This window comes from Mesocricetus auratus, unplaced genomic scaffold, assembly GCF_017639785.1.
Source record: "Mesocricetus auratus isolate SY011 unplaced genomic scaffold, BCM_Maur_2.0 Super-Scaffold_6730, whole genome shotgun sequence".
NCBI lineage: Eukaryota > Metazoa > Chordata > Mammalia > Rodentia > Cricetidae > Mesocricetus > Mesocricetus auratus.
In genome coordinates, this window is record NW_024429184.1 from 74,316,743 (window position 1) to 74,324,302 (window position 7,560).

Consider the following 7,560-nt stretch of genomic DNA (forward strand, 5'->3'; position numbering starts at 1 on the left):
TACCTCTCTAGTGCTAGGATTAAAAGTGTGAGCTCTTTTTCTCTTTTAGATTGATTCACTCTCATGTAGCCCTGGGTGTACTCAAAGAGATCCATCTGTCTCTCCTGAGTTCTAGGATTAAAGGTGTATGCTGCCAATGCCCAGCTTCTATGACTATGGTTAGCTTGTCATTCTGATCTCCAGGCAAGCTTTATTAGATCATAAACAATGTGTTACTACAGTAGCACTATTAGGAGGTTGTGGGAAATTTGTCATTGTGGAGGAAGGCATTGAGGTTTTATATACTCAAGCTATGCCCAGTGTGATATACAGTTTACTTAACTACTGCTGGAAGATCAAGATGTATAAGTCTCAGCTCCTCCTGCACATCTGTTGTATGCCATCTACCATGATGACAATGGACTAAACCTCTGAAATTGTAAGCCAGCCTCAATTATTAAGTGTTTCCTTTATAAGAGTTGCTGTGTTCATGGTGTCTCTTCACAGTCTTAACTAAGACAATATATGATGGAAAAGCAGCCGGACTGAATCTTTATGGCTTGGTAAACATCATGGTTGCTTCTAAATGATTTTCTGTACTTTTAAAACTATAGCATCCTGGGTACCAATCTCTGTAAGTCAAGCTTAAGAAACTTGGTAATGGGGCCCAGGACCTGATGTTCATCTGCTAGCAGGAACTGAGGGTCCCTTGTACTCATGTGAGCTTTGTTCCTTCTCAGCACCTAAGTTTATCCCAAAGCACATGCTGCTAAACCAACTACTAACTTTCTCTCTAGAAATTTAGGAAGTGGTGAGTAGATATGAGGAAAGGATCCTGGATCTCCCAAGTCTTGGACACTGAAAGGCAAAACAGCTTAAAAGCCTGCTCATGTGTAGGGTTTTTGATAGTCTTGGCCCAATGACCTTCTACTAGTGATTTCTTCTTGTATTTAATAGTGTTCCAAAGGAAACTCATGAATGGCATGCCTCAGTAGGGTTCTGTTGCTCTTCCCCATGCACAAACTTAGATTTTTGTGGATCTGTATTGTTTTGGGATAGTGTGATTTGATTCACGAATGCTCTGATCTTTGTGCTTTTCAGCCTGTTAGCTCTACATCTAGTTTGTTTTCTATTTCACCACTGCCTAGTCCTCTAAGGTGGAAAGTTAGATTGTTAATATAGTGAGTTAGGCTCTTTAATAAATGTCTGTATAGTTATAAATTTCTCTGTGAACATCTCACACATGTCCTCAAGTGTTTGTGCATTCCTTTTAGTCTTCTCTAAATATTTTCTATTTTACATTTATTGGTGTTTATTATTTAATTGAGTTATCTCTCTCTCCCCGTGTGTGTGTGTGTGTGTGTGTGTGTGTGTGTGTGTGTGTGTGTGTGTGTGTGCTCATACCACAGCACATGTATGGAGGTCACAGGACAGTTTGACTTTCCTTCCACCCTGTGGGTTCTGAGGGCTGAACTTAGGTGGCAAGCTTAACGCCAAGCACCCTTACCTCCTAAGTCAGCTTACCAGCCTTTAAATATTTTCCAAATCCCTATGTGATTTCTTCCCTGACTACTAATTTATGAGCATGCTGTTTAATTTCCACATATCTGTGAAATTTTCAGTTACCTTCTCTTATTTTCCGCTTTAAAGAATTGTGGCTAGAGAAAATGCTTGCATGATTTTGGTCTTTTGAAATGTCTTCTCTTTGTACACACCCTTGTGCATTTTAGCGGAATGCTTATTTTGGTAGGGGGGGGGTGCTGCATAGAGATAGGTCTTATATGCCTGACTGGTTTGTGCCATTGTTCAAATCCTCTATTTCCTAAGCAGCTCTCTGTGTAGATATTCTGTCCAGTTATTGAAAGTAAAGCACTTAAGTCAGAGATTATTCTGTTAGAGTGTTTTATTCCTGTGGCTTTTTGGATAAAAATGACCTCCAAAGGCTCATAGGGAGTGACACTATTAGGAGGTGGCCTTGTTGGAGGAAGTGTGTTACTGGGGGGTGAGCTTTGAGGTTCCAAATGCTCAAGCTTTCAAATGATCCCGTGTCAGAGGATCCATACGTAGAACTCTCAGCTCCTTCTCCAGCATCATGTTTGTCTGTGTGTCACCATGCTTCCCACCATGATGATAATGGACTAAAACTCTGACCTATAAACTAGCCCCACTTAAATGCTTCCCTTTGTAAAAGTTGCCATCGTCATGGTGTCTCTTGACAGAAATAAAAACCTTAACTAAGACACCTTGCTTCAGTTCTATTAATGCTTACTTCATGTACTTGGGATTCTGCTGTTTGATGTGCATGTATAAATTGCAATTATCCATGCATCTTGTCCTTCTTTGTATCTTGTAACAACTGTGACTTTTAGTCTCTTTTCTAGCATTACCATGGCCATGGCCACTCTATCCTTTATACTATTTGCTTGAGGAAAAGTTGTTCTTCTGTTTGTCTTTCAACTTACTAATGGAGAGAACGTGATCACACAGAGACAGGTAATATTCTTTAGCTATTCTGGCAGAATATTTATTTAAATGGAAGAGTCTGAACAATGGGCACTTAGAATAACTGGGAAGGTCCTTCTGTTCTTTGTCTTCTGCCTTATGTCTTTTCTGTTCTTCAGGTTCTGTCTACGACTTCTATTTGTGTTTGATGTCTTTTTTATTATCTTTTATGCATATTTTGAGGTTCTTTCTTTGAGTAGTTATTCTAGGAATAGCACTTAATAATTGAAATTTATAGCTCCCTATTTTGAATTGAAGCTAACTCATTTTCAATAATATTAATTTTTTACTCCTATAGAACTCCACACATCCCTTCCCTTCTTTATGTTTTTGTTGTTAGAGTTATACCATTTATGTTGTATGTTTATGCTATATATACATACATATGCATATATATTTTCAATTCTGGGAATAGAACACGCACAGGGCCTTGTGTATTGTAGGTAAGCAATTTACTAAACTAACATATATTTACAATTATTGTTTATATATCTGTGTTTTAAACAATATATAAAATAAAAAGAGATGTTCAAATAAAAATTTGAATTTTCTTTCTTTCTTTCTTTTTTGACAGAGTCTAACTATATATATCTGGGTGGCCTGGAACTTCCTATGTAGATCAAGCTAACCTTTCACTCACAGTGACCTGTCTCTGTCCCACTAATTCTGGAGCTAAAGGCATTCACCACCATGCCTGACCAGTATTGGTTTTAGCTTTGCCTGTTTAGGAATGCCTATACTGTTGTTCTTTATTTTTTCATATAGGTTCAGGTAACCATATATTGTCATATTGTTTCACTCTAAAGAGACTGTATTAATCTTTTTGTTGCTGCGATGAACCACCAAAACCAGAAGTGACTTATCGGATAAAGGGTTTATTTGGCTTATGGTTCCATGTCTCTCTCTATATGGTGAGAGAGACATGGCAGCAAACAGCCGAAGCAGAATGCTGCGAGATCTTCAACTGCAAACATGAATCAGAAAGCAAAGTGGGAGTGGTCAAGGCCATAGACTCTCAAGACTTGCTTTGACAATACATGATACACTTCCTCCAACCAGGCTCCACCTCTTAAAGTTCCCGTAGACTTCCCAAACAGCACCACCAGTTTATTTTTCATTTTTTGGCTAACTTATTTTTATTTTTATACTTGCTTTATATCTCAGATAGCCTTGAACTCACAATTTTCCCACCTTAGTCTCTTTGATGTGAGTATTGCATAATTTTCCACCACACGCAACCTATCCTTCAGTTTTAAAGGCAAACTTTACCTGATTCAGAAGTTTTAGTTGACAGTCCCCCTCTGCACCAATTGTTTTGAACACATCAACTCATAGACTCTGTATTCCTGGTTTCTGAAGAGAAATTGCCCACAATCTCATTGAACATCCTTGAATGGGAGGAGCTACTTCTACTTCTGTCTTGCAGCTTTTAAGGCTTTTGTTTTATGTTTTGTTTTTTAAAAAGTTACATTTAAGTGTATGTGTATCACTGGGGGTGGGGTTTGAGGTTTCAAAAGAGCACAGCATTACTAATTAGCTCTCACTTTTTCTGCTTTCTGTTTGTGAATCCCATGTAGGTTCTCAGCGACTGCTCCATTGCCAGGCTTGCCTGCCAGCTGCCATGCTTGCTACCATGATGGTCATGGACTTAGCCATCTGAAACTGTAAGCCCATCCCCAATTAAATGCTTGCTCATGGGGTCTCTCCACAGCAATAGAACAGTAACTAAGACAGGGTCCCAGGGTTCTAGTGCATGTCACCAGACTTGGTGCCTCTTCCTCTTTTTGTCACTGGTTATAATACAGGTTTCAAGTGAACCTCTGAATATAGTACTAGAACTTGCTAAGCTTCCAGGTTATATAAACACACACCTCTTCCAAATGATTCCTGCCCATTGTTTGCTCACACCTTTCCATCCCCTGGCATCCTCTGCCAGAGCTCTGCTTTTTGTCAGGCTGCTATCACCTGCATGCATATCTGTTTCACAGATTCCCATAGGTCTTACATCCTCTGATAATTTTTAATTCCTTTCTATTCCTTCTTCTCAGCCTGGAAAATTTTAACTGCTTTATCTTTAAGTTTACTAACTCTTCCTCCCTCCTATCCAAATCTGCCCTTCACACCTCTTTGAACTTTTCATTTTAGTTACTTTACTTTCTCGCACTTCAGTTTTGATTTTATTCCTTTTCGTTATTTCTGTTTCTCTATTGATATCTGTTCCTTTTTTAAAATTAAGATTTATTTTATATGTATGGTAGTTTTGTCTGCATCTATGTGCATGCACCATGTGCAGACCTAGTGCCTGTGGAGGTAGGATGATAGCATTGGGTGCCTCCAAACTGGAGTTATAAATGGCTGGGAGCTGCCATATGGATTCTGGGAACAAAACTCCATACCATTGCAAGAACAGCAAGAACTCTTAACAGATGAGCCATCTCTCCTACCCCTATTGATATCTATTTTTTTACACATCATTCTGGTTTCCTTTAGTTACTAGCCCATAGTTCTCAATTCAAAGCTTCCTACTTTGGGTAGTGATGGGTTCATCAAGTCATAGTGGGTAAGTTGCCCAGGCAACCCTGATGTACCCTCATATATAAGGATCACCTCAAATTTGCTCACGTGGTATATCCATCTCTGCCATGTCACAGTCTCTTTATTGCTGTTGTTTTGTTTATTTATATTTATTTATTTTGTTAATTAAATGTTTTCATTGACTTTATCCTGGCTGAGTTACCCTTTCCTCCTCTCCTTCTGTTCCCTGCCTCTCACCTCCCCTTTGACACCCCCTACCCCACATCCACTCCTCCTCTGTCTGTTCAGAAAGGGGCAAGCCTCCCATGGGCATCAACAATGTCTTTAATTCTAATCATTTGGTTCCTTCCCTCACCACTCTATGGCTATGATTCCCAGCCTTAGTGGATATTTTATTTTAATTTCAAGAGAAGCTGTAGAAAAACCTGATGTTCAGGACTCAGACCAGACAGACTAGGCTATCTAGGGGAGCCCTCAGCTATTTAAAAATTCAAACTCCCAGGAGATCACAGAGTGGGCTTCAAGGTTGATGCAAGTGTCCCTGTCTTGTCACTAGTGACTTCTTACCATAAAACCTGCCTGTTTCTCTACAGGTCATTGAAATACAGCTTAGTGTGTTCGCATTTGGACTGGAATCCTCTCTTTAGAATGCTACTTGCTGCAGAACTTTCTCTGACCCTGGGTCTTTCTCCCCATTTCCTCATGGCTATATGCAAATGCTTCCCTTTACTGTTCCTTCTTTCACATCTGGACCACAATGACAGGTCTTGTCATCTTGACAGGTCAGACCCAACACAGATTCTTCAAACCTAGTTTTGGCTTCTCTAGATAGCTAACCACACAGCTTTCTCAGTCATTAAGGTCCTAGCTTTTGGACTAACTACCTATTATGGGTTGGATGACTTCAGTAAGTCTTCCAAAGATTCATGTGTTGAAAACTTGGCTCCAGTTTGAGGTGGTGTTACCTTTTTAAGGAGTATGGTCTAGTGGGAGCTTGTTAGGTTACTGATGATGCTCCCTTAGAAGTCATCAAAGTAGTTCTCTGTTTTGCTTCCTGTATTACCATGTGATTTCTTCTAGTAAGCACTCCAATGATTGGCTAAGTCTCTGGGTGGGACTCACCAGAGGTCAGGAGATGTAGCAACCCAGTTTTCATTCTCAAATCTATGAATGAACAAACCTCTTTTCTATGTAAAGTTTCCCGCTTTAGCTATTTTATTATAATAATGGTAGATTAATATACTGCCAAAATTTCTTTAATTGGTCTAGGTAAATAGATAATTTTTAAAAAGGAAACACATCTTCCAGGTACTATACAAATCATGAAAATTACCAGGTTAAATAAAACTTAATCTATGCCCATGATGGCTATTCTTGGTTGGCAATTGACTACATTTGGAAGGAACTACAATCTGGAAATGGAGGGTACACTTGTGAGAGATTTTTTTGCTTGGTTTGAGGTTAATGAATCCATTTCTAGTCCAGACCTTTGATCTGTGCCATACTTTCTCGTGGAAGCCTATATAAGGACATAGAGGAAGAAAGCATGCTTGCCCTCACCTTACTAGAACATTTCTTAATTGGTGTGAGAACCTATTTCTTTGGGATTCTAGCATATACTGAAGACCAGCTGAGACATTCGGCCTTGTGGATCGATCAACTACTGGATTCTTGGACTTTCTGTTCACAGCAGACATTGTTGGATTATCTGGACTGCTACTTGTAAGTCATTTCAATAAATCTAACATATATAAGTTCTATAATAAGTTCTGTTACTCTAGAGAACTGTGACTAGTACAATACCTATGTGGAACTTGTTGGCTATCCACCAAGATCTGTTATTTAATCAAACAAACAAAAAATCCCTATCACACTTGTCTTTTTTATTCAATTTTGGTTGCCATTTAAATATTTTACATTCATTTATATATTTATTTAGTATGTGATTGTGTGTATATGCATGCCATAGTGTGTGTGTGTGTGTGTGTGTGTGTGTGTGTGTGTGTGTGTGTGTGTGTAGGTTAGAGACAACTACCAGGAGTTGGTTTACTCCTTCCATTGTGTAGGTTTTGAGAACTGAACTCAGATTATTAGACATAGTGACAGTGCCCTCATTTGATAAGTTATATCACTGGCCCACTTATTTTTAATTAATATTAAAAGAAAGCTTGTATGTGGGGGTATTTTGCCTGTATATATGTCTGTGTATCACACATGTGCCCCGTGCCTGTGGAAGCCAGTAAAGGGTTCTGGATTCCCTGAAATTGGAGTTGCAGGCATCTGTGAGATGTCTTGTAGGCTCTCTGTGAATTAAACTTGTCAATCCCCACCTGTTGATCTTATAGTTTGAGAACCACAACCCCTCAATTGGTGACCATTTGTGTATTTTGATTGACTTTACTCCAGGAGGTTGTTAGTGGAACACCCTCCTCAAATCCAGGCCTAGCACAGAATTCTTGTTCCTTTTTTTGCATGCCGTCTAAGAAGCCAAATGCTGTTTAGTCCCCCCCCCCCCCCGCCCATTTTAACCATTTGGTGCCTCTG

The 7,560-nt window shown here is 39.3% G+C and overlaps 1 long non-coding RNA gene across 1 annotated transcript; it reads left to right on the forward strand.

The window, feature by feature from the left end:
- The first annotated feature begins 267 nt into the window (after positions 1-267).
- Positions 268-6,740, forward strand: LOC121138976. Its single transcript, XR_005875847.1, has 3 exons — positions 268-418; positions 4,059-4,145; positions 6,630-6,740. It is a non-coding gene; the product is annotated as an uncharacterized LOC121138976 (long non-coding RNA).
- Positions 6,741-7,560: the final 820 nt, after the last annotated feature.